Here is a 23,624-nt window from a genome sequence, read left to right on the forward strand (position 1 = left end):
AATGGTTCCGTGTTAGGGAGGTGGCTCCGTTTGTCTCCCCTCGATTAGCGTTCCTCTTCCCCCCTGTCTGTGCCAAACTGAAACGGTCATCCCAGGTCTGGCTCCTGGGCTTCTCGCCTGTTTCTCCGCCGCACCTCTGTATGTCTTAGCAATTTCAAACTTGGCAGCCCAAAAGGAGCGGCTCAGAAATTTGCAGAAGGCCTTGATAAATATTTTATGCAAATTAAAATTGGATTCTTTGCTTAGTTTAAGCAATTTCCCTGGAAGGAGTATGTCGGGGAGAGAGATTACAACATTTGCCTGTTTGTTTATAATTTAATTTTTTTTAATGTTGCGGCTGGCAGTGGGGGAGACGCCAACACCTGTGTGTGTTTATAACGTCCCATCTCCTGCACAGCTGCTGCTTTTCAAAACACCTCACTGGCGTAATAATTTCATAAAATTTCACGATTTGCCATCTGCTAGATCAAGCTATGAGCACATGCAATAAGCATTTCCATGGCGCCAGTCCCAGAAAGGTACAATAACTGTATATTTTAACTTAATGGCTTTTTTGGGGGCATGCAAATTTGCGTGAGCAGATTGTGGAGCGCACCATTGCGGGGAGGAAGGGGGGGGGGGCTTGGCTCCAGAAACAGTCCAGGGTTCCTAGGAGAGGCTCTCCCCCCAATCACCCCACGGCTTTCAAAAGGTTGCCTGTGTCAAAATCTAGATCTTGAACGCTGAGCGTAAAAGACAAGGTAGGAGGTGCGAGCGGATTATTTTCCTCTTAGCGTTTGATGTCTGTGCATTTGGGTAATTAAAATGATTACTACAACAATTAAAGCAAGTAATTAGAAACTAATTACACCAGCATTTTTTTGTGATTACAGGAGCAGATGAAAATAGTGTTCAAAATTAAATTCATTGCATATTCATGGGAACGAAATTAAATACTGCTGGGTGGATAAGATAATAGGAAGGAGAAGGGAGAAATGGCATTCCAGGGATTTGGTGAACGGGCCGCTGCTAATGCTCCAAACAGACATTTGGTTAAATCAGTGATAATCTTTTAATGGCTTTAAAAGGAGCTAATATTTGGAAAGGAGTCAAAAATGCTGAGGGTTTCTGTTTTCCGTGGCGGCACAATAACACGAACCAGCTGTAGTACAACAGACAACATTTTTAATCATTCTCCATTCAAATGGATACTCAGAACCTGGTGCCTTTTTCTCTTGCTCTGTGCACGATAAATTAAATTATAGAATCTTCTAAAGCTCTTTTCTTCCTCCTTCTTCAGCCCACCCCTCTCCTGTATGTGTGTGCGCGTTTGTTCCCTCCCGCTATTGACTATCTACAAGCTTTGGCCCATTTAATGAGATTCTTTAGATTAAATAGATTTTCTGTTTAACTCGGTGCTGGTGAGATAGCATGTCAGGAATTGAATGGTTATTAACATTTAAATATTTCACAGAACAAAAAAAAGAGAGAGAGAGAGAGAGAGAGAGAGAGAAAGAAAGAGGGGGGGGGGGAAGAAGAGTTGGAATATGAATTTTTCATTCTTTCCAGGAGCTCAATAGATTTCTTCCCTCCCCCCGTTTCCCGGTCTTCTGCTAGACCTAATGAAACTAAAGTAATTAGAAAGATACAAGAGGAGCACTTTCACTAGAGTGCAATTAAATTGAGCGAGGAGTCGTTATTTATATAGGTTGGTCAATCCGCAGCCCCGGTGCTATTTTCTCAGCCTGCTTGAGTCATAGATTATTACAAGAGATTAATAATGTAAATTTCACTGACTCCGCTGCACTTGAAGGCTTGGCCTTCAGAAATTGATGGGCTTGCAATCCATCACCTCTTTCCATCCCGTCCTGTCCCTTTTCATTTCTCATCCTTTGCTCCCCCCCACCCCCACCCCTGCACCAGGCTTCTCTTCCTCTCTCACTCTCTTTCCCCTGTCCGCTTCAGGGAAGGATTCCGTGGGGTGGAGGCACCCAACGCCACCCGACTCTGGCCTCCTTTCCTTCTCCGGCCTTTTGCACATGCTCTGAGGCCACAGCGACAGCCTCGCAGGTTGATCCCCTGACTCCAAAGCAAACGACTTCCCTCGCGAGGCAGGCAGATGCCAGAGCTTCAACGGGAGTCCAAACGGAAAGAGGCAGGAGGAGCACGTGGCTCACCAATGGTAATTGTTTTTCCATCGTCAGGACTTGCCGTCTGCTTCTGTGCATTGCTTTTATTTTAGTAGTTATATTTGATTTAGATCCCGATTTCCAGCGGAACTCTCAACGTGGCTTGCAGATAATTATAAACAGCGTGTAAGCATTCTGCATGGGTGTATATCAAGAAAGAGGGAAGCGGAAAGCGTCATACATCCATACTGTTTGAGACTCTCTGGTGGTTCTGCTGTGAAGAGGGAGCCAGCCTGGGGGAGTGGTTAAGAGTGGCAGCCTCCAATCTGGAGAAATGGGTTGGATTCTCCACTTCCCCACATGCAGCCAGCTGGGGGACCTTGGGCCAGTCACAGTTCTCTTAGGGCTTTTCTTGCAGAGCAATTCTCTTAGCACTCTCTCAGCCTCACCTACCTCCCACGGTGTCTGTTGTAGGGAGAGGAAAAGAAAGGCGATTGTAAGTGGCTTTGGGGTTCTTTAAGGCAGTGGTCCCCAACCTTTCCGAGGCTGGGGACCGGCAGGGCATCGGGCCGCGCCCCCGCGGGCCGCGCCCGTGCGGGCCACGCCCGCGGATCGGGCCGCGCCCGCGGGCCGCACCCACGCCGCGCCCGCAGATCGGGCCGCGCCCACGGGCCGCGCCTGCGGATTGGGCCGAGCGGGCGTGGCCCGCACAGGCGCGGCCCGGCCCTGATTCCCTCTCCCCGCCTCCCGCAGTAAGAAGCTTCCCGGGCCGCAAGCTTGCGGCCTGGGAAGTTTTTTACTGCGGGGGCGGGGCGGGGAGAGGGAGCCGCGGCCCGGTGCCATGGCCTTTGCGGCCCGGCACCGGGCCGCGGCCCGCAGGTTGGGGACCACTGCTTTAAGGTATAAAAAACCAGCTCTTCTTCTTCAGTTACAAGACAGCTAGGCCAAAATTGAAAGAAGGCCCTGAACCTGGTCCCTTCCCATTTAGATTCTCAAAAGAGCCTCCATTGTAGATGGTTTTGGCAGGATTTCAATGTACAGAGAGAGCAGAGTAACAGGCTGCTTAAAGAATAAAACAGTTTTATTTATGAAGAGAAACAACAATGTATAGAAAGAGACAACTAACTATTGTCTGCAGTCATTCTTCTGTTGTTCAGCTGCTATTCTGGAGGCATGTGCTCAAAAGACAGGAAGTCTCCTGCTGAACCAGTCAGGAAGAGATGATTTTCAACTCAGGGAGTTCTTATCCTAACCATAGGGTGGCCAAAGTGTGGCTCTCCAGATGTCCGTGGACTTCAGTTCCCATGAGCCCCTGCCAGCATGTACATTCTTGGTATTCTGCTCAATGATGCATACTGCAGATCTCACATATTCCAACAGATGGCAAGGTATGGTCAGGCAGAGAAAATGCTTCTCTTCCTTGATCCAGAAGGGGTCATCCATGCCCAGTGTGGTGAAGGAGTCTGAATGTGCTTGGTGTTTTTGTCCTTGGTATTTTGTTCAGTGCAACTACTTTCAATTTGGGGGGAGGGATCTCAGGGAAAACATAAGAGTTATGCTTGTAAGCACATCCTTTAGTTTTAGCAAGGAAGCACCTCATGCTCTGTTTGCTACTTTCTTCAATAAAGAGATTTCCTTCAACAGCAAATCTGCTTACTGAGAGTTTGACAGAGGCCAGACAGGGAGAGAGATTTATGCAATGTCCATTTCATAAATATGTCTTGTTGATTTTCCTTTCAGGACATGGATTCAAGAGAGGAGAACAGAACCCTTGTGCAACACCCAACACCAGGGCATGGATGTGCTGGGCCTGGCAGCCATGTGCAGTTACCAAATGAGTGGTTGGTGCCGTCATCACCTGAGACAATTTGTTTGGCTAGCTATAATCAACCCCCTCCTTTCCTTATAGGCTGTCAGTGTCAATCATTTATTGGACTGGTGAGATCCTAGTGTACTGTGGAAACTATGTGCAGGTCAGGAGGTGTGAACTGGGTGCATTTAAGCACCATTAACTTCTTTGTGTCAGAATGGTAATCGGGTTATTACCCCATGGCAGCATCTTGATGGCCTTTGTTCTTATTCTTGCACTGCTCCCATTTCACAGACCCAAGCTCAGCAAAAGCATTTTGTCCAAGGCCTTCTAATGAAGAAAGACTGCTCATTAACTGTGACATGTGAAACAAAACTCTTGTTACCCAGCTCTGTTTTCATTATCTCAATCTAATTTAGGAGTGTACAGTATCTGATCCCCCAAGTGCTGCCAACCCCATATTGTTGCCAGACCCTGGGTTTCTGTCCTCTGTAGCAATTGCTGAAAACTCCCTCATTTTACCATAGAACTGGAGTGGACAAACTGTAGCACTCCAGATGTCCATGGACTAAAATTACCATGAGTCCTTGTCATGCTGGTAATTGTAGTCCATGGACATCTAGAGAGCCACGGTTTGGCCACCCCTGCCATAAAGTTTCTGCCGGATCCTAGAAAAGTGTGACAACAATTCTGGGTTTTCCTGGAAGTGATGTCATGCTGTATCGACAGCCCCTTATATCCCCCCCCCCTCCATCTCTTGCTGTTTGCCAGGCTTGGCAACTGTGCCTCCAGTGGCTGGAAGGAATTTGCAATTACCCTCGGCCCAGGTCCCTGCCTGCCCAGGAAAGGGAGAAAGAAGGAGGGGGACGAACAATACTTCCCTATCATTTGCTTTATCTCCTCCATCCGAGCACCTTGTTCTGATAGGAAATGGCAGCTGCCAGAACAAAGAGAAACAAAGACTGCCAAATACGATCAAATTCCATTGTTTTCAGATCCTTTTGTTCTTGTTTTTTAGGGGTAATAATGACTTGACAAAAACATCCCTTATTGTTCAGCGATTTGAAACATAAATAAACGAATTCACATCCCTGTGGGCTGGGTGATGATTTTGGAGGCGAGGGAAAGTATACCTCTGTCATGCTCCTTTCCAGCTCTCTTAAAAACAGTTGTTTGTCAGTTTCCAAGGCCGAAAAGCAGGCTCTCACCATATATTTCATGGCCACACGCATGGCTGACATTAGCTTCAATACAAGCGGTATTGGTGGGATGCGAAAATTATTCGTTTGCAGAATTCCCTTCTCCGCCTTTCTGCCCATTCAGGGCTGGCAAAGCCCTGACAGTTAAAAGCAGAACGTTCTCAAATTTACACTCAAAGGTATCAAAGGCAATAACAAGGGGACATATTTTTAGATATTTAAAAACCTTTTCTAAATGCTCATTGGTAGACTTGCCCACCACTGTTATTATATTTTGTTATTTTAAAAAAAATATATTTCTGCTTGCGGTAATTCAAAATTTTTTTTTAAAGACCCTCAAGAGCAGGGGTAGTCAAACTGCGGCCCTCCAGATGTCCATGGACTACAATTCCCAGGAGCCCCTGCCAGCTGGCAGGGGCTCCTGGGAATTGTAGTCCATGGACATCTGGAGAGCCGCAGTTTGACTACCCCTGCTCAAGAGTGAAATGAATAAATAAATAAATAACAGACCCGGAAATTAATTCCTGCTTGTATAAGACATTGTGCAACCAATTTCTGGGCACCATAACCTACGGTCCAGGCTAGTCTGAGCTCTTTAGATCTCAGAACCTAAGCAGGGCTGGGTCTGGTTAATATTTGGTTAAGAGACCACCGAAGAATCCCAGGGTCACTATGTAGAGGCAGGCATGGACAAACCACCTCTGAATGTCTCTTGCCTTCAAAACCCTACAGCAGCCTTTCTCAACCTTTTACCATTGAAAAACCCCTGAAATATTCTTCAGGCTTTGAGAAACCCCGGAAGTGGCACAATCATGCAGAATACGGTTGGGAAGCATTGTTGTTGTTAGTTGCGAAGTCGTGTCCGACCCATTGCAACCCCATAGACAATGATCCTCCAGGCCTTCCTGTCCTCTACGATTCCCCGGAGTCCATTTAAGCTTGCACCGACTGCTTCAGTGACTCCATCCAGCCACCTCATTCTCTGTTGTCCCCTTCTTCTTTTGCCCTCGATCGCTCCCAGCATTAGGCTCTTCTCCAGGGAGTCCTTCCTTCTCATGAGGTGGCCAAAGTATTTGAGTTTCATCTTCAGGATCTGACCTTCTAGCTGTATACATTCCCATCTGGGCCCCCTCCCCTTCCTACCCCCTCCAGGCCCATCACAGGCCGTTTTGGGAGGGGACAGCAGGTTGGCATTACCGTATATGGACATGTCATCTGTCAACTGTTGAACAGATTTAATTATTTCCCAACCAATCAGGAAACCCTTCTGGAGCTATCAAGGAACCCCAGGATTTCACAAAACTTTGGTTGAGAAAGCCTGCCCTAAAGAGTTGCTATAAGTCGGCTGCTACTTCATCAAGTAGCAGCCGACTTATAGCAACTCTTTAGGGCAGGCTTTCTCAACCAAAGTTTTGTGAAATCCTGGGGCACACACATGCATGCACAGACCCACACACCCACACTATATAGTGAGGAAAGCTCTAGGTTTCACACAAGATCTTGAGCAAGCAGAACTCCCATAGCCAGTTAATGTTTCCGCTTATGCATTGCTGAATCCAAACCTATGTGCCTACTATGTCTGACATCATGCAAGATGGACCATGAGATCATTGATTAATCAGACCCATGGTCACCTAGTAGACAAGGACTGGACAAGGGTCTATCGAGTGGACAGAATGCCTCTGGTAGATACCAGATGGCATCTTTTTTGAGGACATGTCCTCTTTTTTGGTGACTGTTGTCTTCTGGGATCTTTAAAAATAAACTGATGACAATGTCCTCTTTTAGGGTTAGAGCAGTGGTTCTCAACCTTTCTAATGCGACCCTTTAATACAGTTCCTCATGTTGTGGTGACCCCCCAACTATAAAATTATGCAAGTGTTCTTTCACAGAAATTAAACCAAAACTGACCAAGGGTGTGAAGTTCCATTATTCAGGATTGTATATAAATTGGGTTTTTTCCTGGGGTTTCTCAGTTCAGTTCTGCCTCTTGTCCCAACATGCCAATCTCACTCTTTTCTGCTTCTCCAGACTAATGAATACTCTATCTTGATCCACCCCGCAAGGCTGTTGTGTGGATGGGCCCCCCCTGGCAAAGCTGCTTGACCTGCCACAACCCCTGTGAAAGGGTTGTTCAACCCCCAAAGGAGTTCTGACCCCCAAGTTGAGAACCACTGAGTTAGAGGGTTAGGAATATTCCTAGTTAGCACCAAGTATCATGGCTTAAATCGTTGGGGTGTTTAAAATGAAATTTGTCATGGCAGTCACTTCACTGAAGGAGTCAGTTGGGAAATATGCCCTTTTTTTTGCATTTCAAAATATGGTAACCCTAGGGCTACCCAGAAAACCTCCAACAAGGGCACAAAAGCAACATTGCTGCTCTGGGGATTACCACGAACATCTGGGGGTAGTCTGCATTGGGATTTTTACCCACTACCAATTTGAATAAATCCCTCCTGTCTATACAGAATTCTATTTCCATTTTGATTTTGAACGCTTTAAATTTTCCCTCTGCAACATACATGATTGATCCAGAGCGACCCTACCTTTCCCCCACGATATCCAGAAGTAGATACTACCCTCGATATTTGAAAAATCACCATCATTAACTGTGCAGATTTCTGCTTTTTGCAAATTAACTTCTTTCTCTGTACCTCATAGCAAAGCAGTCTTCCCTGATTGGCCAGGGTGTCAGTTCAAAGACTTCCTGGTTTCCAGATGCTCTGCATGACATCGCCAACCTCTCGTGTCTGGCCAGCAAACTGCTCGCCACATCCACCATTTTAAAGCACTAGTTGGGGAATCGCATAAAGTGGATTACCCCACCTAAAATGCACGAGCTACAGGAGAGCAACCAGCAGGCCACCCGCAAAAGAAATGTATGGAGACGAAGAAGCAAAATGCGTGCATTCTCCAGATTCAAAGTCAGTGTTAGAAAAGCACGGATACGAAAAGAAACACGGGTGGTTTACACGTCTTAAAAGCGCCTTTCTCCGAGCAAGGATGTATGTGGTGTGTGCTTCGCATACATCAGGCCGTCATCACAGTGTGCCTTTTGTTGGTGATGATAATAATAATAATACACTTGAACTAAAGAGAACTAAAGAGAAACCACTCTGCCCATGCTGCTGATGTGCCCTTAGTGGAAACAGGGTGGTAGGGGTAGCGGAGAACTGCTTGTCAATATCCCAAGCAAATGACCCCACATGCATTAGGAAGCAAATTGAAGAGGGAGGGAGGAAACGGAGAGCCCCAGTCAAAATAAATGATCCTCTCCAAGCCAAGAGGGTCTGCTTTCAAAACAATTAGCACAAACATCTGCCTAAGCACCCATGCTGTTTTCATATAATTAAAACAAGGCTTCCAAATCCCACCGGACACTCTTTAAAAACTACTCATTTTCTGCATTATTTACAACAAGGAAATAAAGCGAAAGGCAGCGATTGGCGTTTCCCATCGGTCCTTGAAGGACAATTTTAGTAAACTTTTCACCTGCTTTGCCTTCTGGATCCTCTTATCGTAGAGATCCTACAGAGAGCGAGGGTGGGGGGGGGCAGATGTGGCTGTCAATAAGGCCAGCAGATGCTAAGTGAGCTGCCGCCTCTCCCTTCGGACTCCGGCTTTCATAAGCGATAAATAAAATAATATGTATCAGTAATAACAGAAGCACACGGGGCACTGCTTCCATAGACCCTGGAAAGAACTTTTCAGGCTGCCTCATAGTGAGGCAGTTAAGTGGGCCATGAAACTCAGGAGGGGTTGTGGCTGAGTGGCAGAGGACCTGTTTGGTGTGCAGAAGGTTGCAGGTTCAACCCTGGGTGCCTGCACTCTGAAAGTACGAGGGTGCCAGAGTTTGGAAAGATGTTCTAAGACTGTTTCCACATGAGCAATGTAGTTTGGATTTGCATTTTTAAAGGGTTGATATTTTTGTCCGTTTCCACACTGAAATTTGCTTCCTTGAGACGCAGTCCCAAGTTGCTCCCTCACTTGCCCAGCAGTAAAGGAATCTCCAGGAAACTGGATTTCATCTTTTCAAGTGGGGTCTAACACGGTCTAATCTGGGGCTGCCCAATGCTGAAGTGCATGCATTCGGGGTTTTCCCCTTGCCCAACATTTTTTTTAAAAGGGGTGATTATGTCACAACACAATTTCTAAGTTTTTTTTTTTTTTAAGCAGTCTTGCACAGCAGTGTCATCATGTCATATCATTATATCGTTATAACCCATGGCTGTTTTGTGAGCAGGGAGGCCAGCATTTCTCAGTGTTGATTTCCTGGTGTTATTTTTCCTGGTGGAATAGCTGGTGGAATTCCTGGTGGAATAGCTTTGTTCTGCAGGACCCCCAGAATTGTTGGAAGTCCTGGAGGGCCCTGAGTTCTCCAGGGAGAACGTTCTATCAGGTCAGGCCAGGACAGAAAAGGCACCAGCCCTGGTTGAGGCCAGTTTTACTCCTTTTGGGCTGGGGATCCTGAGCAACTGCTGTTCACTAGATCTTAATGTTCTTTGGGGAGGGGCTTATAATGAAGGAGGTGGTCTTATAAATGCATGGCCAAAGACTGTTCAGGGCTTTAAAGGTGAATACCAAAACCTTGAACTTGATCTGGTCTCCAATCTGGAGCTGGTGCAGCTGGGAGAGCACTGGTGTAATATGGGCTCTTCATTGAGTCCCGGTAAGCAGGGGTAGTCAACCTGTTGTCCTCCAGATGTCCATGTCTGTTTGCTGGCAAGGGCTCATGGGAATTGTAGTCCATGAACATCTGGAGGACCACAGGTTGATTACCCCTGCCAGTAAGGACTTGTGCTGCTGCATTCTGGCCCGGTTGGAGTTTCTGGGTCAGCTTCCAGGGTTGCCCTGTGTAGAGCAAATGACGGAAGCCTAGTCTAGAGGTGACCCTTGCATTGATCATGGTGGCTAGGATAGATGCTTATAGTTATGGCGCCAGATGGAGATGGTAGAAAACCCAGGAGGTGATCTTTGTGATCCAGGCCTCCATAGACAGGGAGCGTGTGTAATTTAGAAGTCTATGACTTTATAAACTGGGTAAGCATGCTAGATATCCTAGACCTCGAGAGCTAAGGGCCTCCAATAAATCCCTTACAGATTGAACTAAAGAGTCCCAAATAAAGCTTTGTTTTGTTCTAGTTCTTAGCCACAGCCTGACTCTCTCTCTCCCTCCCTCCCTCCCCAAGACAGGAGTTGTCACCGTTTTAAAAGTCAGAGAGAGAATAATTTTTTTTTGTAAAAAAAATACATTTTATTTATGAATGCACTTCTCTCCGAATATGCTTTCAAGTACAATGGCCCCTTGTAATTATTTATCAAAGCCGCAAATCATTAATGACACTTTTCAGCAAGCCCTGGAGCAAAAAAAGTAAATAAAATATAATGTCACTGAATTAAACATTTGGAAAAAAAAATTCAAGGCAGAGTCGCTCCTAAGAAGTGAAAAGGGGAGTCTGTTTGGTAGGAGACAAACAGGAGGGGAAACAGAAAGGGAGGAGCTTGACTGAAATTCCTCAACGGGGCAGTGAGGAGGGGGGGGAGATAAATAATTCCCACTCATTTATGTGTTTGTCTCGCCCACCGTGCTTTTTCTTCATGGGAACAGCTTGTGATGGCTTTTGCTGTTGCCTTCTCCCAATTCTATCAATTATTCAAGGCAATTTGCCGATGGATTTCTGCAAATGGTTTCCAGGCTGCAGCAGGGTAGTGAAGAGTTGGTTTGGACCGTAAGGGAGTTAGTTTGGGCAGTGAACAAACAGGGCCTGCCCCATGAATCTGCTTAGGCGAGGCACAGAAAGCTCAAGAGAAATCGTGACATTTGTACGGCCAGCTTGGGTAGAAATTTCCACTGCCTTCGAACTACCCAGAAAGGTTTGCCAGCCTCCAGGTGAGGCTCTAATTCCAACTGGTCTACAGAGATCAGTTTCCCAGGAGAAAATGGCTCCTTGTGAAGGTGGACCCCAGTGAGGCCCCTCCCTCTCTCCCCACCCTGAAATCTCCACGCATTTCCCAACTTGGAGTTGGCAGTCCTAAAGAGTCAGACTCTGAAAATTCACAGGGTGGTTCCTGAGCATGAAAGGGTGGCCCATGGTCAAGTCTAATGTTGGCAGAGACCAGCATATGCTAGTGCCTCAGAAGTGGAGCCAGGTGGACATTGGTGGTAAATCAGAGAGCAGAAGATCTCAAGTCAAGCAAAACAGAGCTTGTCCCTGTTGACTTGTGCCTTTCCCACAAAGATTTTAATTCTTCTTCTGCAGACTCAGGTGAGAAGCCTCATACAGAATCTGGTCAATCCAACTAGGACACGCTCAAGCAAGGAGACCTCACACCGGTGTGGTTGGCAACAAGCTACCTTTTCAATTCCTACCTTCACTTTCTACCTACCTACCTACCTACCTACCTACCTACCTACCTACCTACCTTTTCACTTCAGTCTTTTCTAATGGACAGGATCTTGACATTACAGGTGAGTTATTTGGACTGCAAAAGTACCTGCAGGGAGGCCAGGATAAAAGATATCCATATTCTTTCCCCTATCAGGGTTTAAAGCTGTTTAGGGGGCGGGTGTTGCGTTTCCCCACCAGGGAAATTTTGTGCAGGCTCCCCTTTCTGATTTCTGGCTCTGATCCCGATTGCCCCCCATGGCTGATTTATGGTCCAAATAACACATCTGGAATTCTGTTCCCAGATTTTCAGCATCATCGGTGCAGTCCTAAACAGTTATACCCTTCCACGATCATTTACTTCAGTGAGCTTCGAAGAGCATAGCTCTGTTTAGGATGGCACCACGCTTGTAGTTTGGCCCCAAGCAAGAGCGAACCAAATAAAATAGCTTACTGGGGAGAAGACTAAATTGACTCCCCTCCCCCCACCCCTCTGCATGCTGATTCTCGGATTACAAAGAGTTTTGTTTATCGGGGAGCATAGGAGCAATAGGTCTTATTGCTTATTTAGCCCTTATGTTACTTATTTATTAACTTGCATTTGCGTTTATTTATTTCCACTTAGATTGACACAGTCCCCTCCATTGCTTCATGGAGCAGTGACAACAAGACCAGTTTCTGCACTTAGAAATTTATAACAGGAATTGAGACAATCAGACCTACAGCTTAGTCCAGGGGTAGTCAAACTGCAGCCCTCCAGATGTCCATGGACTACAGTTCCCAGTGCTGGCAGGGGGCTCCTGGAAATTGTAGTCCATGGACATCTGGAGGGTCGCAGTTTGACTACCCCTGGCTTAGTCTTTGGATGTCCAAAGAATAGTAGTTTTTGAGCAGATATTCAACTGCTCTCTGTTCTGGGCACTCTAAATTAAGTCTTTCATTAAGAATTTCCTTCATTCCTTTCTGGCTCCAGAATTGTTTCTCTGGACACCAGTGAAGTCCTCTTTAATTTCAGTGTGAGTAGCAAAATTTCTAAAATGATTTCTGGAATCGGATTACAGGTTGTTTGCAGTAGATGTCCCTTCCTTCAAGCCATTTGTATTCTTCCCCCTGTCAACATTACTGATGCACGCACTCATGTTGTTTAGAAAAGACGGCAAAACCACACAGTGGTGGTAGGATTGTATGTGCAGTTGCTTCCAAAGTCTTTCAGTGCAGAACTTTATTGCTGTGCATTTGTGTCCCATGCATTTTTAAAGCAACACACACCCAAACAAATCCCATCACCATTAGGGAATGCTCAAACGTGCCCTGGCTCAGTCCACACCCTTCCTGCCAGTTGTGAGCAGCAAGCTCACTACCCACAAGGGGTCCAACTGTGTCCCTTGGCCCATCCTTCACAATGGCCAGCTCTCCACATGTGTCCCTGTGGCTAGGCTCACCTGCATGTCCTGGTCCTCAGTCAGGGGAGGGAGGCATGGGAAGCCAGCTGCTCCCCACCAATGGCCACCCATGGGGGATGGGAGGGTAGGGCTGCCAGGTCCAGGTTAGGAAATGCCTAGAGGTTTGGGGATGGAGCCATGTGGAAGCCACCTTAGAGGCCACTTTCCAAAGCGTCCATTTTCTCCAGGGGAACTGATCTCTGCAGTCTGGAGCTGAGCTATCATTCCAGGAGGTCTCCTGGTTTGACCTAGAGTGCCTGCTTTGTTCTTGCTACTTTCTGACTGGTGGACCAGGCTATGCCCTCTCTTAGGAGGACTTTTTGTCTCTCCCTACCAGCTGATAAGCAGCTGATCACCAATCTGAGGCAGGGAGATCTGAGACCTGGCCTGTGGATAGTTGCCATAAATGTCCACAGCCTGCTCACCTGTGGAGTCTTCCCTCCATGAGATTTCCAGCATCCCTTGTCACCATTTGTTTACAGTGCACATGTGCAGAGCAAGTACATTGCACAGGAACGTAAAGCCAGCAGTCCATGTATAAAATCCCCAAACACTGGAGAATTGCTCACACATTGGTCCTTCTTTGGAAACAAGACCACGTAATTTAGACCTCTGGAATCTGGAGAGGAATTTGGATGAGGAGGGGTTTGGAAGCATCTCAGCTAGGGTTGGCAGTGAGTGGAGGGAGGTGAGAGAAAGTACTTGGAGAAGGAAGGGAAGAAGCCTTTCTTTCTCCTGATGTTGCCTCCTGGCTCTGGGATTCAGAGGTTTAGTACCTCTGAATATGGAAGTTCCCCTCAGCAAGGCTAGTGGCCAATGATAGGCCAATCCTCTCTGTATCTATCGAATCCCCTTCAAAGGTATTTATAGATATGCATGTGAAGCCCTTTGACAACTGAAAACACCATGTAACTCCTAAGTACTATTATCATTAGGTTTCTGCCCCAAGGAGCTTACAGTACGAAACAGCAATGGGAGCAACAGGCCATAGAGCTAAGATCCAATGACAAGATCTCTAAAGAGCAGGTGATTTTTTAGCCCAGTCGAATCTATATGGTCCCTGGGCAAGTTTTGTCTTGGATATGGCGCCACAAAGGTTGCCTTCATGCCAACATTCCTGTTACGAGTACATTTGGGCTTTTCCCCTTGATCTTTTTGGCTTTGTCTCCTGGAGGAGGTTCTTGATATCCCCCCCCCCATTCTCAGAAACGGCGCTTAACAAGCCACGCCTCTCGGGTTATCAGCAGACCTCGGAAGGTTTAATTGTAATTCAACTCCTTGTGATATTTTGGTACCAATTAATATTGATTTTCCAATCGGTTTACAGAGATGTTGTTTTATTACTAATATATTTAATGTGAAAATCAATAAGAACACTTGTTTGGCTCTCTCCCTAGAAGGTAATAAAATCAAACATCTCAGGAGTAAAATGCTATCTGATCCATAAGTGGCAGCCGCGACAGATGCTTAATGTAATAGTTAAAGACTAGGCTGGATTCTTGGCAAATCCCATGGATTTTCCACATGAGCTGCAGCATTGTGATGCTCCATAACTTTGTAGTTATGATCCTATTCTCCACCCAGCACACACACACACACACACAAAATTTGGGGGGATATTTCCTGGCTTCATTCCAGTCTGTCATGACGGCACAAAGAGCTGTTTCCCGGAGATTTAGAACGAGCCCCAATTTTCCAGGAGATGAATTTCTTTCATGATCTTAAACTTGGAGACACAATTAACTCTTAATCCCAGAGACTGGGTACAGTTCTCGTTCCCCTGTCTCAGAATGGATATTTCCTTTACCTGTAAAGGAAAGTTGAAGAGTTTGGGGCTTTTTAGCTCTGATTGAATGATGAGGAAGTGAACTGGATCAGGGGCTATAAATCACGCCTGGTGCGGAGAGGACTTTTTGCTCTTCGAGAAACACTCCTCCCATGAAACTGATGGGCAGCAGATTCAGGCTAGACAAAAAAAAAATTAAGTACTTTTTCATTCAGTGTGCCAGTAACTTGTATAACTTGCTGCTGTGGGAAATGGGGACGGCCCCAAGATCTGGCAAAATGGCATCTCTATGTTCTGGGGCTCCCCACTCTGAACGCCAGGGGCTGGGGGAACGTGGTCCTGTTCCGACCTGCAGCCTTCATGTATACTGTGAGAACACTCCTGTGGCTGCCATAAAGCCCCTGCCCTCTGCTTTCTTTGCTAAGGTGCTCTTGGGAAATTTCAGGAGCTATGGGATGAGGAGTCCCTGAGAAGGGCAGAGAGGCAGAAATCAGCAGGGATGTGGTGCCATAGAGTTTGTCCTCAAAGCGGCCATTCCGCTTCCCCCCCCCAATCAGTGGGACTGATCTCTGTTGTCTGGGGGTTCCATCCCAGGAGAACCCCAGGCCCCAGCTAGGGGGTTGGTCACTTTGCAAATGCTGGTGGTGGGCAGTATGGAGGGGTAGGGTTGGCAGCCTCCAGGTGGGGACCTGGAATGGTCCCAGAATTACAACTGATTGTCTGTTACAGGCAGGCAATAGGTGTAGTCCCAAAACAGTGCCAGGTCAAAGCACAGCTAGGGAAAAGGCCAAGCGTCAAACCAGAAGTGTGAATCCAAAGATGGCACAGAGGTTATGAACAAGTTGCTTCCATGCCGTCTCTCACTTTTCTGGCTGCTTTCACCAGGAGTCATTCAAGGCCAGGTGTAATTCCTCATCCTAGGGATGCCAGTGGGACCCGGGGAGCCCCTGGAATTAAAGGGATCAGTTCCCCTGAAGCAAATGGCTGCTTTGGAGGATGGACTCTGTAGCAATATACTCCACAGAGGTCCCCCCCTGCCCCCAAACCTGCCCATTCCTGGCTTCACCCTTAAAGCCTCCAGGTATTTCCCAGACCAGAGCTGGCAACCGGACCTCAGTCTGCTGAGTCATCCAGGGTCAGACATGCTGAGCAGCCTTCAGGACTCTTAGCCCTGATCCTGCAATGACTCCCACTCACAGGCTGAGGTTGCCTAATGCTGAGCTGCCAACCATGCACTAGGGCACTGCTCCTGCACCTCCGTCTAGGCCCACCATCTCCATTGTTCCAAGAGCCTCTGTTTCTGCTTCTGCTCCTGGGCTGAAGGACTGAGGGCATGGCATGTGGACTGCAGGTTGAGACTTACCATCTGTGCCAGTGGGAGTCTCCATCTTGTCTGGTGGGCCCTCCTGCAGCATCTGAGGGGTGGGACTAGCTGTCTCCATCTCTTCCTTTTTCAAGGATGTATTGGCAGGCAGGCAGGCCCATGGCACTCCTGAATCAATTCCCCTAAAGGGAATGGCAGCTTTGGAGGGTGGACTCTTTTGTACCATATCCTTGCTTGAGCTCTCTCCTCCCAGCCCCCCAACTCTGCCCTGCCTGGGCTGTATTCCTAATTCTCTAGAAGTTTCCCAACCTGTAAGTGACATTATGTTGTGCACCCTTTTTGTGTGTGTGTGTGTGCCTTTTTGGTCTGCAGAGTTTAAATATGCAAAGAAGCAGAGCACTGGCTGCTTAAAGTGTAAATTATTCAGAAGAGAAACAACTGAGAGGAGAGAGAGATAGCCGTAACTGTCTAACTGAATAACTGTGGTTGTCCCGCACTTGAAAGCAAATAGGGAGGAAGTGTACTCCAAGGAGCAGGAATTCTCCAATTGAACCAATGAGGACACAGGAGGAGATTAATTGAGAAACACAAGGAAGTTCCTGTTCTAAACATGCTCACTATGCATCTCCTCTCTGATGCCCCCTGTAGGAAATTCTTTATATATGCTGTTGATTCATGTTCACTACAGATTTTGCTTATTCCAACAGTGGGGGCTTAGCAGCCCTGTGGGGGCTCCTAGAAATGTGAGAAATGTGGCTTCTTAGAACCCACTCAGGCCTGCCATGTAGCTCTGGCCAGCAAAGATCTGCATCGGGGGAAGTTTCCAGGGAGGCCTCCTTCTCCAGTCATGGCTACCAGAATTCTGTCATTCTCTACAGGCTTCCATATTTGTGGCCTGCTTTGCAATTAGTCGAGCTGCTCAGCACCCTGAAAACATGGAAGACAAGTTCCCCCAGATTCATCCCTGCCATACTGGGTCATTTATTTTTGGCTAATTAAAACAGTGAGATTTTCCTCTTTATTATTTACTGTTTGCCAAGTTCATTATTTGCTCACCCATAAATCAACGCCGCTAGCTAAAGGCAAATTCTTCCGCGCTGCAGTTTTAAGACTTCAATTAGCAGGGGTTGCAAAATCGCTTTTGCCAGAGACATCCTGAAAGGGGCATGGAATTCTTGAGGTCTGAAAATCCTGACTGCTCTTCCAGTGATTGGCCCAGCATTTGGGGACTCTGCAATCATCGTCTTGTTAACCCCCCTCGGATGCAGGCCGTGATTACTTCCCCTATTCAGAAGGAGAATGAAGCTGGAAGATTACTGAACTGTGATTGGATGTGGTTGGTTCTGTCCATTCAAAGGATCCCATCCCCTTGTCTTTCCTGACTGGTTTTCCCATTAGTTGACTTTTGTGTAGATATCTCCACCTAAATTGTGGTTACTCTGTGGTGAGGCGCTCTCTGTAATGCAGCCTTTCTCAGCCTTTTTACCATTGAGAAACCCCTGAAATATTCTTCAGGCTTTGAGAGACACCGGAAGTGACATCATCCAGGCACCCCTACCAGATGTGACATCACCAGGCCACTCCCACCACACAGGAAGTGACAGCACAGAAATACTTTCAGATGATTTGGGAACAGAACCCTATCTGCACTCTGGGCTACCCGTTTGCTCTTCTTCACCAAAGGGATCCTGCAGAAACAGGGCTGAGACAGGCCTATGCTACTCCATCACCCTCACCCTCCTGCCAGAAACAGGACTGGAGCAGGCCAACGCTGTGCCATCCCCTCCACCCCCTTTCCCTTCCCAACTACTCCAGGGCCATCATCGGCCATTTTGGGAGGAGGAGAGAGGTTGACATGACCATATATTGTCATATCACCCAGTAAATTTTAACTAATCTCTCTCTCTCTCTCTCTCTCTCTCTCTCTCTCTCTCTCTCTCTCTCTCTCTCTCTCTCTATCTATCTATCTATCTATCTATCTATCTATCTATCTATCTATCTATCTATCTATCTATCTATCTAATGAATTAACTTCCAGGATTTCACAAAACCCTTGTTGAAAAAATCTGCTTTAATGGCATCCATGACTACGCCTTGTAAGGTTGCTATGAAATCTAAGGTTGTCTGATAATGCTGCTTCATTCATTGCCTTTGTTTGGTAATACAAACTATTATGATTGGTTATATATTTATTTATTCAACACATTCTATTTCCTTGAATTTAAAAGTTGCAAGTAATGTTATTTCAAGGGGGAAAAAAACACCCCAATTCCTGCACGCAGAAAGCTAGCCTGTCAAGGAGATGTATAATAGCTGAGCTTTCTCCCTGGCAAGCTAGCTTTCTACAGAGCCAGACTTCATAGCTTGCAGTGTTGTGCAATCTCGGATCTTTCCTGCTTAATATAAAAATTGAAAATGAAGAGTATTTTAAAAATAACAGTGTTGGTGGAGCGGAATCCCCCCCCCCAAAAAAAAAAAGAAGTGATGTATCTTGTACAAAACCATTCTTGATGGGTGTGGGATGTTTTGAGATAGACAAAAAAGAAAATGAGTGACTGAGAAGTAACTTCAGCAGTGTTTTGGTACTGACATGAATCCTAGCAAGCTGGGGAGGAAGGGGGGGGGGGAGGCGTTCCAAAGAACAAGACCTTTTATTATAGTAAAACAAAGCCCTGATTCTCTGTGAGTGGAATATGCAACTCAGAGACAATGGAAAGCAAAATGTTACCAGTGTTTACGGAAGAGGGTGTGTGTGTGTGTGCTAAAGATTTATTTATTGGTTAGTGACTGAGGAATATGAATCCTACACTCCATTTAAAATGCTTTTTATTTCTTTCAGCCTTGGGGCTTTGAGAACATGTAATTTTACCCATAGCCATATTTCTCCCCCAAACAGTTCCGTTCCTCTGGGTTCCGCTGGAGTCATTTTGGTTTATGGTCTCTGCTGATGAATCTCAGGCGGAGGTGGTTATGTTCTTGTGAACATCCACAGCTCTTGCTCTTGGTCTCCGCTGCAGGACGACACAAGAGGACGTTGGCAGGGCCACAAAGACCCAGAGAACGTGCCGCGCACCTCGCCTGATCCTGTGCCATACTGTTTGACCATTTTAAAATGAAACGTAAAACATTCCTTGGGACCTTCATATTCCACACACAGGTCCCTAGCATTTTTGCATCATTTGCCTTGCAAACAAACCAGGCTAATAGAGTTGGTGTGCTGCAGTAGTTGGTGACTGAACAGCAGGCAGGGATGGATGGGGATATTAAAACGGTCTGGGAGCGCACCAGGTTGGGTGGCCCATACTGTGCCATGAGTCGATGCTACAGGGGCCACTGCCCCCCAAGCCCTCAATGGATGCCAGTTTAGCCACATCACCTCTTTCCGCATGGCCACCAATCAGCTGAGATGAAGGACCCTTATCACCCAATATTGTTTTAGAAATTTAAACAATATTTAAAAGTTAATTAACTCCCACCTAATCGGCAAAACCCTTCTGGGGCCATTGCAAAACCCCAGGGTTTCATGAAACCTTGGTTGAGAAAGCCTGAAATAGATCAATTGCAAAAACTGAGAAAAGATGAAGAGTTTATTATGAAAGCAGAAGTTAAATTTATGAGAAACAATTAAAAATAATATCTAAGTTCATAAATAATTATAAACTGAATAATAAGAATTTATCTTACTGTTTTCTTCTTAACATGCCACATATGAATTATTATTTTGAATTATGGTGGAATAATATTTTGATTATAATTCAAATGATAATATGCTAAGGTGGATATGTAGAGGTAATAAGATGTTCAGTGGAAAAAGTTGTAATATTGAAAGTATGAATATGGTGGCAAACATAGCGGTAAACCTTTGGTTGAATATTAATTATTGTTTTAAGATTTAGATTTAGGAGATGTTGCTGATTAATCTATCCTTTTAACATATATATCCTTTTAACATACAACATAATGTATAACAATTCCTAATTTGATATGTATAATTTTCTTTCTATTTGTCTATTTCCTTTATTTCTAAAATAAAAAAATGATTGGGGGGGGGGGACTGGCAGCCACCACTGCAGCTTGTGATGCTCTTTGTGTAGGGGTTAGGAGTGCCAGTTTGGGGTAATGGTTAGGAGTGTGGACTTCTAATCGGGTTTGATTCCCTGCTCCCCCTCACACAGCCAGCTGGGTGACCTTGGGCACGCCACAGCACTGATAAAGCTGTTCTGACCGAGCAGTGATATCTGGGCTCTCTCAGCCTCACCCACCTCACAGGGTATCTGTTGTGGGGAGAGGAAAGGGAAGGTGATTGTAAACTGCTTTGAGACTCCTTCTGGTGGAGAAAAGCGGCATATAAGAATCAATTCTTCCTCTTTCCACATGTGCCATGCATGCATTTGCAGTGATCAACATTCACCAGTGGTGCTTGAAGAACTACATGGGTTTGGGGTCGATCACGGGGATGTCTGACCATAACTGTTCCAAATTGTGAACTAATTTGGAAAACCTATCCTGCAAATACACCTCTCTAGCTTCTGTGATTTCAGCAGGGATTGCTCACATATTTCTAAGCATATCTACAGAACCATGAGGACTAGAAATATGCCAGTTAAAAATGAAATGAAAATTGGTGGGCTAGTTTCTGGGCACTGTACCATATTATATGCTTTTTTCTGAATCACTATGGCCTGGGCATATTCTTGCATCAAATTTATTTAGGTGATTTCTGTGCCACCTCATCAGAGTCTTGCTCAAGGCAGCTGACAATTAAAATGTATCATCAATATATAAACTATAAAACATTAAAATAAGCCCACGGACAACAAGAAACTATCCATAGAACAGACCAGAAACAGACCAATAAGAAGCTGAAAAAGATAATGAACAGCATGGATTAAAAAGATATGCTTTGGCCCAATGCCAAAAGAAGAAGAAGAAGAAGAAGAAGAAGAAGAAGAAGAAGAAGAGTTGGTTCTTATATGCCGCTTTTCCCTACCCAAAGGAGGCTCAAAGCGGCTTACAGTCACCTTCCCTTTCCTCTCCCCACAACAGACACCCTGTGGGGTGGGTGAGGCTGATAGAGCCCTGATATCACTGCCCGGTCAGAACAGTTTTATCAGTGCCGTGGCGAGCCCAAAGTCACCCAGCTGGTTGCATGTGGGGGAGTGCAGAATCAAACCCAGGATGCCAGATTAGAAGTCCGCACTCCTAACCACTACACCAAACTGGCTCTCTATAGTAGGAGCCAGGTGAGGCTCAGAGCTGTTCCATAGACAAGGTGCCACCACTGAAAATGCCCTGTCTGTAGTCACCAGCTGCTTAACTCTGAAGGCAGAGTCGCAGAAAGTAGGTCTTGAGAGGCAGGTCTTAACTCATAAACTGGATAGTAAGGGGAGGGGGAGACAGTCTTTCAGGTATCTGCTCCCAAGTACTTTAGGCCAGAACCAGCACTTTGATTTGGGCCTGGAAGCAGATGGGTAGACCATGCAAATCTTTCAGGACATGAGTGATGCACAGGCCTCTTGTTCTTTAGGAGTTGATGTATATTCAGATTGAGCCAAATTCCCATAATTATGAAAGAGATGACACTTAACAAAAACTAAAGCATTTATATCCTGCTTTTTCTTGTGGTTCAAAGTGTCTTGAAGAGAACTGCATATCTCTGCTTCTGCTTGAACTCCTGAATGGTCCCAGCCACTGAGAATCTTGCCTGGACATATCTTCATAGTCTGTCCCGCCTATCTGCCAATTGAGGCTGTCCTTCAACATAGGCAAAAATTGCTCCCCACCCCACCATTTTAGCTGAGCCCCATATCAGAGCAGAACGTTGAGGTTTTGCGGGCAGACGCTTTTCTCCACTGGATCAGAAAGGTCTGGGGAAGGCTGTGAAACGTCGGGCAGCTTCCTTTGCAGCATTGCCGCCGCAGAAGAAAAACAACCCGAAGCGATTCCTCGCTTGGTAAATTTGGTGCCGAGCTTCAAGGGCCAGCCGTCAAGTCGCTGTAAGCACGGCGCATGTACCCTACAGGCAAATCCCCATTAGTATTCGCATTTGTGAGCTCACTTCATAAGACTAATGGAGTTGCTACCTGGGGACATTAATTGTGCATGACACCACTGGCGTGCCTCCCTGCACTCTTACTAATATCACAGGGGCCTTCTTGACAAAACGCCTCAAAAGATTACAAACAGACCTAAAGTAACTGCCACATTCACACTCATATTTGACAGCGATCTTCAAGTTCAGTCGCAATAGAATTACCATTTCCTTCCCCAGCACCTCTGGCTCTCTCGATTGCATTAAGCGAGGGGGGGAATATCGCTTACTTGAAACTAGTGTCATCTTGTGTAAAATCCAGAGCCCCCTGACTCGCCCCGCTTTGGCTCCCAGTGATCAGGAAGATTTCTTCACTCCTTGAGGACTCCTTCAAGCAAGATGCGGGTGAAGCTGGGGGAGGGGAAAGATCCAGAGTTTTGTGGTAAGAAGGTTCCCCCACCCCGATGAATGAGCTGAGCCACCCAGACCAGTGTGGAAATTACGTCCCCCCCTGCTTGTTCTGAGCTGCCTTGTAGTAGGGTGTGCTGTTGCACACTCATCCCTTCTGGTGATCACTTTGTCTGCTTGTTGCTCCTTCCTTGAAAATTGGCGTACGTGGTTTCCCCTTTTCTATTTCATCCAGAGGTCTTCCTGGCAGATTTAAGATTTGAATTTAGGTCTCTCCATGCCTGGACTGACAAGGTTGTCACCGTACCACCCTCACCTTCACTAGTTTGACTAAAAAAAAAATTTTTTTTAATCCCCATTTCAGTTTTGTTACTTCCTTGTGTGAATCAAGCCCCAAGTCTTCATTTGGACATTGTTCACTTGTGGCAGCCTCTCCTTGAATGCAGTGGTTGTGGCATCAACTGCTTAGGCATAGTGTAGAGCATAAAGTAGTGTCAACCCCACACCCCACGCTAATGAATAAGAGGCAACAGAAACCAGTGAAATGAAACAGACCAAAATGTAACCCAGAAAGACTGATCTGTTCATCCCAGCTTGAGGTTTGTTCGAAGGTCAACATCACACGATCCTGTACAATAAGTGATGCCCAATTTGTCATGCTAGATTGTCATCTCACCTCAGCATTTAACCTCTCACCTAGAATATATATAACTTTAATCTCGATTTTCCTTGTTAAAATTGAAACGTTTAATTATTTTTTTTAAAGAACTACTTCATATGTTTGGCTGAAACTCTACAGCTCACACTCTCACATGGAGAAGTGTGTATGTGTGTTCAGTGCCATCAAGTCACTTCTGACTTATGGCTAGGGATGGGCACAAACCACTCATGGGCTAACGTTCATGATACATTTTTGCCAGTTCACGCTTCGCAAACTGAAGTTCGTGGCAGGTCAACCAGCACGAATTTCCCCCGAACTTTCAAGTGGCTCATGGTGGTTCATGAATGGATACATTTCCAGACAAACTGGCTCTGCTCAATCTAAATATTTACCAAACTTCAAAGCAATGGGGTGGGGCAGGGTGAGGTTCCCTGCGAATTTGGTGTGCCTAGTTTGTAGGTGGCCCATT

The 23,624-nt window shown here is 46.0% G+C and overlaps 1 long non-coding RNA gene across 1 annotated transcript; it reads left to right on the forward strand.

Moving 5' to 3' along the window:
* Nucleotides 1-611: 611 nt before the first annotated feature.
* On the forward strand, nucleotides 612-5,442 carry LOC143821566 (uncharacterized). Its single transcript, XR_013225842.1, has 3 exons — nucleotides 612-740; nucleotides 1,945-2,161; nucleotides 3,849-5,442. It is a non-coding gene; the product is annotated as an uncharacterized LOC143821566 (long non-coding RNA).
* Nucleotides 5,443-23,624: the final 18,182 nt, after the last annotated feature.

Source organism: Paroedura picta, chromosome 12 (assembly GCF_049243985.1).
Source record: "Paroedura picta isolate Pp20150507F chromosome 12, Ppicta_v3.0, whole genome shotgun sequence".
NCBI classification, from domain to species: Eukaryota; Metazoa; Chordata; class Lepidosauria; order Squamata; family Gekkonidae; genus Paroedura; species Paroedura picta.